Below are 12,430 nucleotides of genomic sequence, written 5' to 3'. Positions count from 1 at the left end.
GTTCAAACCCATCAACTGCTCTGCAGGAGAAAGGCTTGGAGATGTGCTTCTATAAAGGTTACAGCCTTGTAAACCCTATGGGGCGGTTTTACCCTGTCCTATAGAGTTGCTATGAGTTGGAATTGTACTTGAGGGCAATGGGCATGATAACATGTAGCTAAGATACATTTTCAACCCTCTCCTCTGGGGACTGTTGCTGATGGATGTTGTGAGTTAGCCAATTGTAAAGCTAGGGAATGGTCCACAAAACTACTCTCACTCCTGACACCAATTGCAAGTACTGGTTTCCCCAGGACCACTCTCAGTTTCGATAAGATGCTAGAAGGACTCACAGAACTTACTGAAAGCTGTTATACTCATAATTACAGTTTTATTACAGCTAAAGGCTCTAGATTAAAATCAGCCAAGGGAAGAAGCACATAAGACAGAGTCCAGGAGGGTTCCAAACATGGAACTTCCAGTTGTCCTCTCCCCATGCAGTCAGGACAGCATTACTCTTCCAGCATTGATGTTTGACAATACACATGGAATATTTCCAAGCAGGGAAGGTCATCTGCGCCTTGATGTCCAGAGTTTTTTTGTTACGGCTTCCTTTCATAGACATAGTTGACTACCCATGTGGCCGATCTCAGTTTCCAGCACCTCAGAATATCCAGCAACCCGCATCCTAAGTCACATTATTGGTATGGGTTAAAGCCCTCGCCTTAAATCATATTGTTACTGTCTGGATGGCCCAAGAACCCCAAGCAAACAAAGACACTCCTATCAGGCATGACATTCCAAGAACTTGTTGTTGTTGTTAGGTGCTGTTGAATTGGTTCCAGCTCACAGCGACCCTGTGTACAGCAGAATGAAACGATGCCCGGTACTGCACTATCCTCACAATCATCGTTATGCTTGACCCCATTGTTGCAGCCATTGTGTCAATCCGTCTTGTTGAGGGTCTTCCTCTTCTTTCCTGACCCTTTACTTTACCAAGCAAGATGTCCTTCTCCAGGGACCAATTCCTCCTGATAACATGTCCAAAGTATGTGAGACATAGTCTCTCCATCCTTGTTTCTAAGGAGCTTTCTGGTTGTGCTTCTTCCAAGACAGATTTGTTCTTCTTTTGGCAGCCCAAAATATTCTTCACCAACACCATAATTCAAAGAAGTCAATTCTTCTTCCATCTTCCTTATTCATCGTCCAGCTTTTGCATGTGTATGAGGCAATTGAAAACACCATGCTTTGGGTCAGATACACCTTAGTTTCCAAGGTGACATTTTTGCTTTTTAACACTTTAAAAAAGATCTCTTGCAGCAGATTTGCCCAATACGATGCATCTTTTGATTTCCTGACTGCTGTTTCCATGGGTGTTGATAGTGGATCCAAGTAAGATGAAATCTTCGACAACTTCAGTCTTTTTTCTGTGTATCATGATGTTTCTTATTGGTCCACTTGTGAGGATTTCTGTTTTCTTTATGTTGAGGAGCAATCCATATAGAAGGCTGTAGTCTTTGGTCTTCATCAGCAAGTGCTTCAAGTCTTCTTCACTTCAGCAAGCAAGGTTGTGCATCTGCATAACACAGGTTATTGATCAGCCTTCCTCCAATCCTGATACCGAGTTCTTCATACAGTCCAGCTTCTCAGATTATTTGCTCAGCAAAGACCTTAAGAACTTATTAGTTCCAAGAACTTAGAACTTATTAGCTCTAAGAACTAGTAAACCCAGGGCAAAGGCTAGACATCATTTAGGGCAAAGTTGAATTCTTCACAATACAGGCCACTCTCTGACTTTCAGCCAAGGCTCTCTTACATCAAAATGCTCACATTTGCTTGGGCATCTACATTTAGTATAGCATTTATAGGACATCCACTGCAGCAGTATCAGTGCAAATATGCCTAACATTTGGAAAGCCACTGTGGGATAAGAATAGATTTAGAGAAACAGCTTATCTGCCCAGCGAAGCCATTATATACAGTTTCATATTTTTGTGCTAATTTGCTTACTCTTCCCTCTCCACCCTCGTGCTTCCTTGATCTACCACCTTTATCTACCATAAGGTACCTTGAGATAAACTTGTACAGAACTATTTAGCACAGAAATTAGCTAATGGTTAGCTAAATCCAGTCATTTCCATCTGTATTACATCCAGAGAAGGCTTTGTCTCAGTTTCCCAATAGATCTGATCATCAATGTCAGTATTATAATCTTACCAACAATGTCTGTATTACACCATATCACTGTATGGTAGTAGACATAACCTGAAAAATAAGAGTCAAAAGATACTGTTACATTATTAGAGTTCCATTCTGTAATTAACAATTAGTCCAGGCCATTATCATGTTGTGTGACCAGAATGTCTCCCAGAGTAATGCCACTCAGTTTTCAGATCTCCATTCAATCTCGTCAGGTTCCAAACACAGGAGTGACATTAGTACTCATGGCTTCACCCTTTCAGGCATCTGGTACAATTGAGCTAAGAAATAATATTGTCCCTTGCTCTGAGCCTGTCTTGAGGCACAAATGTAGTATTGGATTTTTCTCATTGCATAATCCATTTATTTATTCCTTTACCCTCAGATATTATTCCTCCTTTTCTCCATTGATAATTGAATTTTACCCAGGTTTTCCACCTTTAGAAGGGACTTTAAGTTTGGCCACCATGCTGTTCCAAATTGCTAGGAGCAATATTAGTTTAGCAAGTACCTTCCACTAAATTCACTCCCAATAACATAAGGCAGGGTGACATAGGTACAGAATTAGCGGGTTGTCTTGACCACTAGGCAATACAGCTGCATTCACCGTAAGCTCCTATTTTGCCAGATAGGGTAAAGACACAACTCACCCCTCCAGGCCCTTAGGAATTCTGGCATAAATGTTTAAAAGTATAATTACCATTTCTTGATTAGGGATCATCTCTGCTTCTAGCATCAACAGTTGCAGGCATCAGGTAGGGGAAAAATGTCGAGATGATGCGGGGAAAAAATAAAAAAAGTAGAGTTGTTTTACCACCTTCTTCCCATGGGAAGAAACCCATAGTCATACCAGCATCCCCCCTGACCCCAGCATCCCCCCTGACCCAGATCCCCCAGAAAAGTAGGGGAATCTATCTAGTAAAGTAGAGGAATCGTCCCCCTTGACCTAAGCACACACTAGTAAAGGCGTATAAGCCTGCTCTTCATGCCTTTATCTGCCTCTCTCCTGCTCTATTTTAGACAAGTATTTCAATTGCCAATTCCAATTCTCTATCAAACTATTATTCTGAGGATGAAAGTGTGTTCCTTGGTCAGAAGAAATGTGACTTGGACCTTCAAATTGGTACACTGTCTTGTGTTTCAGTCTTCTTCTGGTATTTTGAGCATTTGTATCTACCACTGGATATACAAAGCCTACCTCAGAGTAAGTGTCTAAATCCATTTGTAGCCTCCTGAGGCTGCCAGCATTCGTTTGACGTACCAGCCATGTGTGGGGCCCTTCCCCCAGGATATCTTCCCTGTATCCATTTGCAGTCTCTTTTTCTCTTGTTTAAAGACAGAAGAGTTCTTGTTGGCATTTGGTGCCTCAGAGCATACAAGAGGAATATGTCAGAGTCAGCCCATCCCTGCATTGCTACAGCTCCCTCATGTTCATTCATTTCATGGGCCCAGGTGTCCACCTCAAAAAGGGACACCAGGGTATCCACAGGCTGATTCCAATCACCTTCCATTGTTGAAAGGAGTTCTGTCCTACTTCAATGCATATGTCCTACTTTAATGCACCCTTTTAATTATCATAATGATTTCCACGAGGTTGTGCCCTACATGGGCATCCTTTTAATGGGACAATTTTCGATTCCCCATATGCCTGAGAGTTGCCCATGAGCTGGTAAAAATCCAAACATAGAGGCAAACAGCCTGCAATTCAACCCACTGAAATGATTTGCTTTTCTGTTCCTCAGAGTGTCAGCCTTCCCAGCAAGATGCTTTCCATTCACTTTGGAACTACCATCCATAAACCAAGATCTTTGTTGGTCAGCTGAGAGCTGTTTATAGGGCACTGCCCAAGGGCCCAAGTGACCATAGGATTCAGAAGTTCTTCAGGTGGTTCCAAAGTCTGTCATAAGGGAAAAGAGGATCTCTGCTTTTGAATGTGATGAGTATCTCTTTGCATTTCCCTGGTAGCTTGTTCCTGCACAAATCATTTGCATTTTATTATGGAACTCTCCTAAGCACTGCCTTCTCCATTGGAGCAATCCTTTGACATCACTGTCTGGTTCAAAATTCCAGTGGTCACTACTGGATGGTGCTAACTGACTTATGTCATAAACCCTAGTCTTCACTCCATGCAGGGCTTTGTACAGAGAATTGCCCATATCAGCACTCCAGCTTCTATAAGGGCATTAATTAACATGGTCATTTCTTTTCCTCCATCAGGCATTCTATACTTTCATATTAATGACCTGTGTGGCCCAAGAAATCTTATTAGTTCCCATTTAGCGTGTCCAATGAACATTGGCTAAAGTGTAGATTCGCATGTTGTCTTAGTTACCACAAGTGGATGGCTTTAATGAAGAAATTCATTCTGTCACAGTTTAGGGGTTAGAAGTCCGAATACAGGGTGCCAGCTCCAGGGGAAGGCTTTCTTTCTCTGTCGAGTCTGGAGGAAGGCCCTTACAATCAATCTTTCCCTTGTCTAACAGCTTCTGTGCACAGGAACCTTGGGTCCAAAAGAAACGCTCTGCTCCCCGAGCTGCTTTCTTGGTGATATGAGATCCCCCCATATCTCTCTGCTAACTTTTCTCTTCTATATCTCAAAAGAGATTGGTTTAAAAACACAGCCTAATCTTGTAGATTGAGTCCTGCCTCATCAACATAACTGCTGCTAATCCTATCTCATTAACATCATAACCCATAGAGATAGGATTTACAACACACAGGAAAATCACATCAGATGACAAAATGGTGGACAATTACACAATACTGGGAATCATGGTCTAACCAAAGTTGACAGATATTTTTGGGGGACACCTTTCAGTCCATGACACATATCTTCTGTTTTACTACACTAAGCAAGAAAAGCATTCTGCAGTCAGTCACAATATCTATCCTCTCAGTATATTCAGATAATGGGGAAGCAATCACTTCACACAGTCTGCTCAAACATTCCACTTTTCAAACTTTCACTATAATCCCATTAACCATTGCATTCCCATGCCCTCCCTTTATCAAAGAAAAGTTAAATGTATTTGTGTGGATCTATTTCTGGGTTCTTTGGGCTAGCACTGATCCACTTGTCTATTCTTAAGCCAATACAATAATATCTTGATCACTACAGCTTTATAGTAATTCTTGAGGTCAGGAGGTGTCAGTCCTCTGTCTTTTGCCTCTCCATATAAACATTAGAATTTGCTTGTCAATATCCACAAAATAACTTGCTGAGATTTTTGATTAGCATTTCATTGAATCTATAGATCAAGTTGGAAAGAAGTGACATCTTTATACTGCCTTCCTATCCATGAACATAGCCACCACTCATCTGTCAATGTGTTGCATTGTGGTGGCTTTTGTGTTGCTATGATGCTAGAAGATAGTATTTCAAATACCAGCAGGGTTACCTATGGTGGACAGGTTTCAGTGCAGTTTCCAAACTAACACAGACTAGGAATAAAGTCCGGGTAATCTATGCTCCTTAGAAGCAAGGATGGCAAGACTGCGTCTTACATACTTTGGACATGTTGTCAGGAGGGATCAGTCCCTGGAGAAGGACATCATGCTTGGCAGAGTACAGGGTCAGTGGAAAAGAGGAAGACCCTCAATGAGGTGGAGTGACACAGTGGCTGCAACAATACCTCAAGCATAACAACAATTGTAGGGATGGCTCAGGACTGGGCAGTGTTTCGTTCTGTTGTGCATAGGGCAGCTATGAGTCAAAACCAACCCAACGGCACCTAACAACAACAACAATCTATTTCCAAAAACAAGCAAATGAAAACCCTTTGGGTCACAACCAAATATTATCTGATATAGTGCTGGAGAAAGATGGTGCAGGATCTGGCAGTGTTTTGTTGTATTGTACATAGGATTGCCATGAATTAGAACCAACCTGACAGCAACTAACAACATCCATGAACAGGAAATAGCCATTGATTTCTTTTATCAGAGTTTTGTAGTTTAGCTCATATAGATCTTGTACCTATTTTGTTAGATTTGCACCTAACAATTTTTTTTTTTGTCCTAAGGTAAACAACGTTGTGCTTTTAATTTCAAATTCCAATTGTTCGTTGGTAGTACATAGGAAAGCAATAGATTTTTGTATATTAACCTTGTACCCTGAAACCTTGATATAATTACTTATTAGCTCCAGGAGTTTTGGGTTTTTTTTGTTTTTTTTTTTTTTGGCAATTCTTTGCGATTTCTTACGTAGACAATATCATCTTTGATTTCTTCCTTCCAAATCTGCATGTCTTTAATGTCCTTATCTTGTTTGATTGCATTGGCTAGGACTTCCAGTACTATGTTGAAGAAGAGTGGTGAGAGGAGAAGGCCTTGTCTTGCCCCTTATCTTAAGTGAAAAGCACCTAGCTCCTCACCATTAAGTATATTATTTGCAGGTTTTTTGTGGATGTTCTTTTTCAGGTTGAAGAAGTTTCCCTTCATTCCTTGTTTACTGAGAGGTTTTATCATGAATAGGTATTGGATTTTGTCAAATGTTTTTCTGCATCTATCAGTATGATCATATTATTTTTTCTTCTTTAGCCTTCTGATATGATGAATGTAATGGATTGAATGGTGTCCCCCAAAAACATGTGTCAACTTGGTTAGGCCATGTGTGGTTGTCCTCCATTTTGTGATTTTCACATGTGTTATAAATCATAATTTCTGCCTGTGGTTAAAGAGGATTAGGGTGGGATGTAACATCCCTGCTCAGGCCACATCCTTGATCCAATGTAAAGGGATTTTCCCTGCAGTGTGGCCTGTACCATCTTTTATCTCTCAAGAGATAAAAGAAACGAGAAGCAAGCGGAGAGTTGGGGACCTCATACCACCAAGAAAGCAGTGGCAGGAGCAGAGCGTGTTCTTTTGGCCTGAGGTTCCTGCACTGAGATGCTGCCAGTCCAAGGGAAGACTGATGCATCACAAGGACCTTCCTCCAGAGCCAGCAGAGAAAGAAAGTCTTCCCCTGGAGCTGGTGCCCCGAATTAGGACTTCTAGCCTACTGGACTGTGAAAGAATAAACTTCTCTTTGTTAAAGCCAACCACTTGTGGTATTTCTGTTATAGCATCACTAGACAACTAAAACCGTGAAGTACATTAATTGATTTGAGAATTTTGAACCAGCTTTGAATATTTGGGATGAATTCTACTTGGTCATGGTGTGTAATTCTTTTTAAACATTGTTGGCTTTGATTTGCTAATATTTTGTTGAGGATTTTTCATCTGTGTTCATGAGAGATCATTGGTTTATAACTTTCTTTGCCAGTAATGTATTTGTCTGGCTTGAATATTAGGGTAGTAACAGCCTCATAGAGTGAGTAAAGAAGTCTTTCCTCCTCTTCTATTTTTTGGAAGAGTTTGAGAAGGGCTGGTATTAATTCTTCTTTAAAAGTTTTGTAAAATTCACCAGTGAAACTGTCTAAGCCTGGCCTTTCTGTTTTGGAAGGTTATTAACTGTGAATTTAATTTCTTTAATAGGTATAGACTTGTTCGTCATGTACTTGTCCATGTATGGTTTTGGTAGATTATATCCTTCAAGATATCCGTCCGTTTTATCTAAGTTATCTTTTTTTCCTGGTTAGCCTGGCTAGAGGCTTATCAACTTTATTGATCTTTTCAAAGAACCAGCGTTTGATTTCATTGATTGTCTCTATTAACTTCCTGTTTTCAATCTCATTGATTTCTGTTCTTATTTTTATTATTTTTTCTTCTACTTATTTTGGATTTAATTTGTTGTCATTTTTTAAAGTTCCCTAAGGTGGAAGCATATTCATTTTAGATTATTCTTCTTTTCTAATATATTCATTCACTGTTATAAGTTTCCTTCTTAGAAGAAATGAAAGAAGAGTTGAATAAATGGGAAGGCATCCTACTTTCCAGATTCGAAGACTTAATATTATTAAGATGGCAAAACTACCCAAATTGATCTATAGATGCAATAAATACAATTCCTATCAAAATTTTAAATGCCTCTTTTTTTTTTTTTAATTGACAAGCTGAAACTAAAATTCACGGGACCTAGAATAGCCAGAACAGTCTTGGAGTAAATGAACAAAGTTGGAAGATTCACACTTCTCAATTCTAGAACTTACTAAAAGCGACAGTAATCAAAACAGGATGGTACTGTCATGAAGATAGATGAATGGAATAGAATTGAGAGTCCAGAAATAAACCCATACAGTTCTGGTCAACTGATTTTTTGTAAGAGTACCAATATTATTCAATGGGGAAGAATAGACTTTTCAACAAATGATGACAGACAACTAGACAACATACAAAAGAATGCATTTGGACCACCAATTCACATCATATACAAAACTGAACTCAAAATGGACCAAAGAACTAAATGTAAGAGCTAAAATTATTTTTAAAAACTCTTAGAAGAAAACATAGGGGTAAATCTTCATGACCCTGGATTAGGCAACAGTTTCTTAAATATGACATCAAAAGCCTCAGCAACAAAAGAAAAAAATCAATAATTTGAACATCAAAATTAAAAACTTTTGACTTTCAAAGGACACTATCAAGAAAGTGAAATGGCAACCCACAGAATGGAAGAAAATATTTGCAAATCATATATATGATAAGGGTCAAGTATCCACAATATATAACTCCTGCAACACAATATTGAAAAGACGAAGAAGCCAATTAAAAAGTGGGCAAAACATTAGAATAGACATTTCTCCAAAAGAGATATACAAATGACCAACAAGCACATGAAAAAGTCCTCAACATCCTTAGTCATTAGGGAAATGCAAATCAAAACCACAATGAGATACCACTTCACACCCTATACACCACTATAATTTAAAAAATGGAAAATAACAAACGTTGTCAAGAATGGGGAGAAATTGGAATCATCATGCATTTTTGGTGGGAATGTAAAATGGCGCAGCTGCTGTGGAAAAGTTTGGCAACTTCTCAAAAAGTTAAACATAGAGTTCTTTTATGACTTAGCAATTCCACTCCTAGGGACATACCCAAGAGAATTGAAAATATACATTCACATAAAAACTTGTACATGAATTTTCATAGCAGCATTATTCATAATAGTCAAAGAGTGGAAATAATCCAAATGATCACTAAATGATGAATGTGTAAGCAAAATGTGGCATATTCATACAATGGAATATTATTCAGCCATAAAAAGGAATGAAGTACTGATACCTGCTACAATATAGAACCTTGAAGACATCATGCTAAGTAAAAGAAGCCAGATATAAAAGGCCATGTATCGTATGACTCCATGTCTATGAAATGTCCAGAATAGGCAAATTCCAAAATCACAGAGACAACAAATAGATTAACGGTTGCCAGGGCTTAAGGGGAAGGTGAAATGGGGAGTGTTTAATGGGGTTTCTTTTTAGGGTGATGAAAATATACTGTAATTAGACAGTGGTGATGATTGCATGACTTTATATACTCAAAGTCACTGAATTGGTGAACCTTGTATTATTTAAGTTTATTTCCATTAAAAAAAAAAAGATTAGCTGCAGGGCCTTGGAAAGGATCCATACAAATGAAGGGTCCCCAAGCCTAAGTTCTGTTAGCTTCAAGAGAAATCTGCCTCTCCCCCTCTATCACTAAGGTAGCAGGGAGTACGTTTTTTCCCTGTGGTTCTCCTCCCCACATAGTGAGTCACCTGCTACTCTGCTAGGAGAGCAGAAGAGCAGACAGCCCCCCTTAAGGTCACATGCAGTAATTGGTAAGTTCTAGACAGCTCCATCTGCAGGCTTTGAACTCCTCCATTGTGGAGTATGCAGTAAGTGCTCAGGAGATACAGTGCTGTGGACACGCACGGGAGTGGTCTTAAATGGAAACTTCTTATCCAAAAGTGGGTAAATATTAACCTATCCCTAAAGAGGCACTGGAGCCCTGGTGTCACAGTGGTTAAGAGCTTGACTACTAACCAAAAGGTTGGCAGTTCAAATCAACCAGCTGCTCCTTGGAAACCCTATGGTGCAGTTCTACTCTGTCCTATAAGATCACTGTGAGTCAGAATCGACTCGATTGCAGCAAGTTTGGTTTGGTTTTTAATGAAGCATTAAAACATCAAATAAGCCATGGGCCGGCAGAAGAATGAACAAATCTGTCTTGCTAGAATGCTCCTTAGAAGCAAGGATGGCAAGACTTGGTCTTACATATTTTGGATATGTTAGCAGGAGGGACCAGTCCCTGGAGAAGGACATTATGCTTGGTAAAGTAGAGGGTCAGCGAAAAAGAGAAAGACCCTCAACAAGATGGATTGACACAGAGGCTGTAACAATGGGCTCAAGCATAACAATGATTGTGAGCATGGTGCAGTACAGGGCTGTGTTTCGCTCTGTTGTACGTAGGGTCACTATGAGTCAGAACTGACTGGAGGGCACCTAACAACAACAACGTACCCCCTACTGAGCCACTTAAAGCACAGTGCTGGCAGGGCCCTAGCTAGGAACTGATTCAAATCATATTCTTTACTAGTGATGCCATTTGAAGCTCAAAGGAGGGCAGACTTTGCCCAAGTCACAGAGCCAGCTCGTGACTCCCACGTCTGGGAGGTGGCTCTGCAGGCTCCATGCACAACATTAGTGAACTCCAGCCTCAATAGAGCAGGTCAAGAACAAAATGTCCCTATCAGGTGGGCCATCTAGAGGTGACTTCCCCCTCCTCTAAGTCTCATTGCTTTTGTATTCCCCTAGGAACCCTGTTGAGAGTCCTGGTGGCGCAGTGGTTAAGAGCTCAGCTGCTAACCAAAAGGTCCGCAGTTTGAATTCACCAGCCGCTCCTTGGAAACCCTATGGGGCAGTTCTACTCTCGCTCTGAGTTGGAATTGACTTGATGGCAACAGGTAGGAGCCCTGTTGGCACAGTGGTTAAATGCTCAGCTTCTAACCGAAAGGTTGGTGGTTTAGTTCAAACCCACCAGCAGCCCCATAGGAGAAAGACGTAGTAGTGTGTTTCCGTAAAGATTAAAAACCCACTGCCGTCGAGTTGATTCCGACTCATAGTAACCCTATAGGACAGAGTAGAACTGCCGATGGAGTTTCTAAGGAGCAGTTGGAGGATTCAAACTGCTGACCTCTTGGTTAGCAGCTGTAGCACTTAACCACTACGCCACCAGAGCTTCCTATCCGTAAAGATTACAGCCTTGGAAACCCTATGGGGCAGCTTTACTCTGTCCCATAGGGTTCCTATGAGGCAGAATTGACTTGATGGCATCGGGTTTGGTTTTATGGCACTTACCAGTATCCCTGAGTGATGTAAACAGTTAAGCACTAGGTTACTAACCAAAAGGTTGACCCTTCAAACCCACCCAGAGGTGCCTTGGAAGAAAAGCCTGGCAATTTGCTTCTGAAAGGTCACAGCCATGAAAACTCTACGGAGCTAGGTCCTACTCTGAAACACATGGGGTCGCCATGTGTCAGAGTCAACTCAACAGCAACTGGTGTGGCACTTATCACCTTCTCTTTCATTTGCTAATTATTTGTTTCCATGTCTGTCTTCTCCTATCACCAGGTGAGCCCCTCGAAGCACAAGAATGATTAGGGAATGTTTTTTGAGTGATTGAGAAAAGGAATGAGTGAGTGAGTAAATAAACGAATGAACAAATAAATAGATTTGAGATAAGTGAACAAATGAATAAGGTATAAAGAAGAGAAGGCATGAGTGAGTGAACTCTCCACCAAGCTCTGAATTTGGAGATCAGCCTGAGGACCAAGTGATTGGTGCCTCTGGCTTGAATGGATTTCACAGTGCAGGTCCTTTGGGCTCAGTGGGAAGAGAACTGGGAAGGATGCGTACCCCTAAACAGGTCTGGAGAAAAGTCTGTGAGAAGCTCTAAGTAAGGAGACAGAATGATGAGCCTCTGAATAGACCCCCAAGGGATGCTGCCTGAACCAGGCTGGAAGAAGCTTGGCTGGGCTTTCTGATGGTTGATCAGACCCTGGGATGTCAGCAAAGGCTCACCCGTTTTGTCCTCATTCAGTGCAGCATGGTTCACCCTCCTACTCTGCCCATTCATGAGTTTGGAGGAGTCCACACTCAATGAGAAGTTTAAAGAAGACTTGTGCCAGGTGTCTGTACAGGCTTCTCTTGCACCCTGACTATTAGAGGTCCTGATCCCTGCTTCCCTCCTCCTCCAAATGGGCAGCTCTTTGCTTTCAAGTCTGAGTCTAGCTATTCAGACCCCCTAGGCTGACTTGGCTTATGGGACCAGTTTTCACCCCTCTGCCCACTCAATCCCCTGTCTATCCCAGCCCCGGCCTCACTTAGGC

The sequence above is a fragment of the Loxodonta africana genome, chromosome 12 (assembly GCF_030014295.1).
Source record: "Loxodonta africana isolate mLoxAfr1 chromosome 12, mLoxAfr1.hap2, whole genome shotgun sequence".
NCBI lineage: Eukaryota > Metazoa > Chordata > Mammalia > Proboscidea > Elephantidae > Loxodonta > Loxodonta africana.
Note: the sequence above shows the minus strand (reverse complement) of the source record.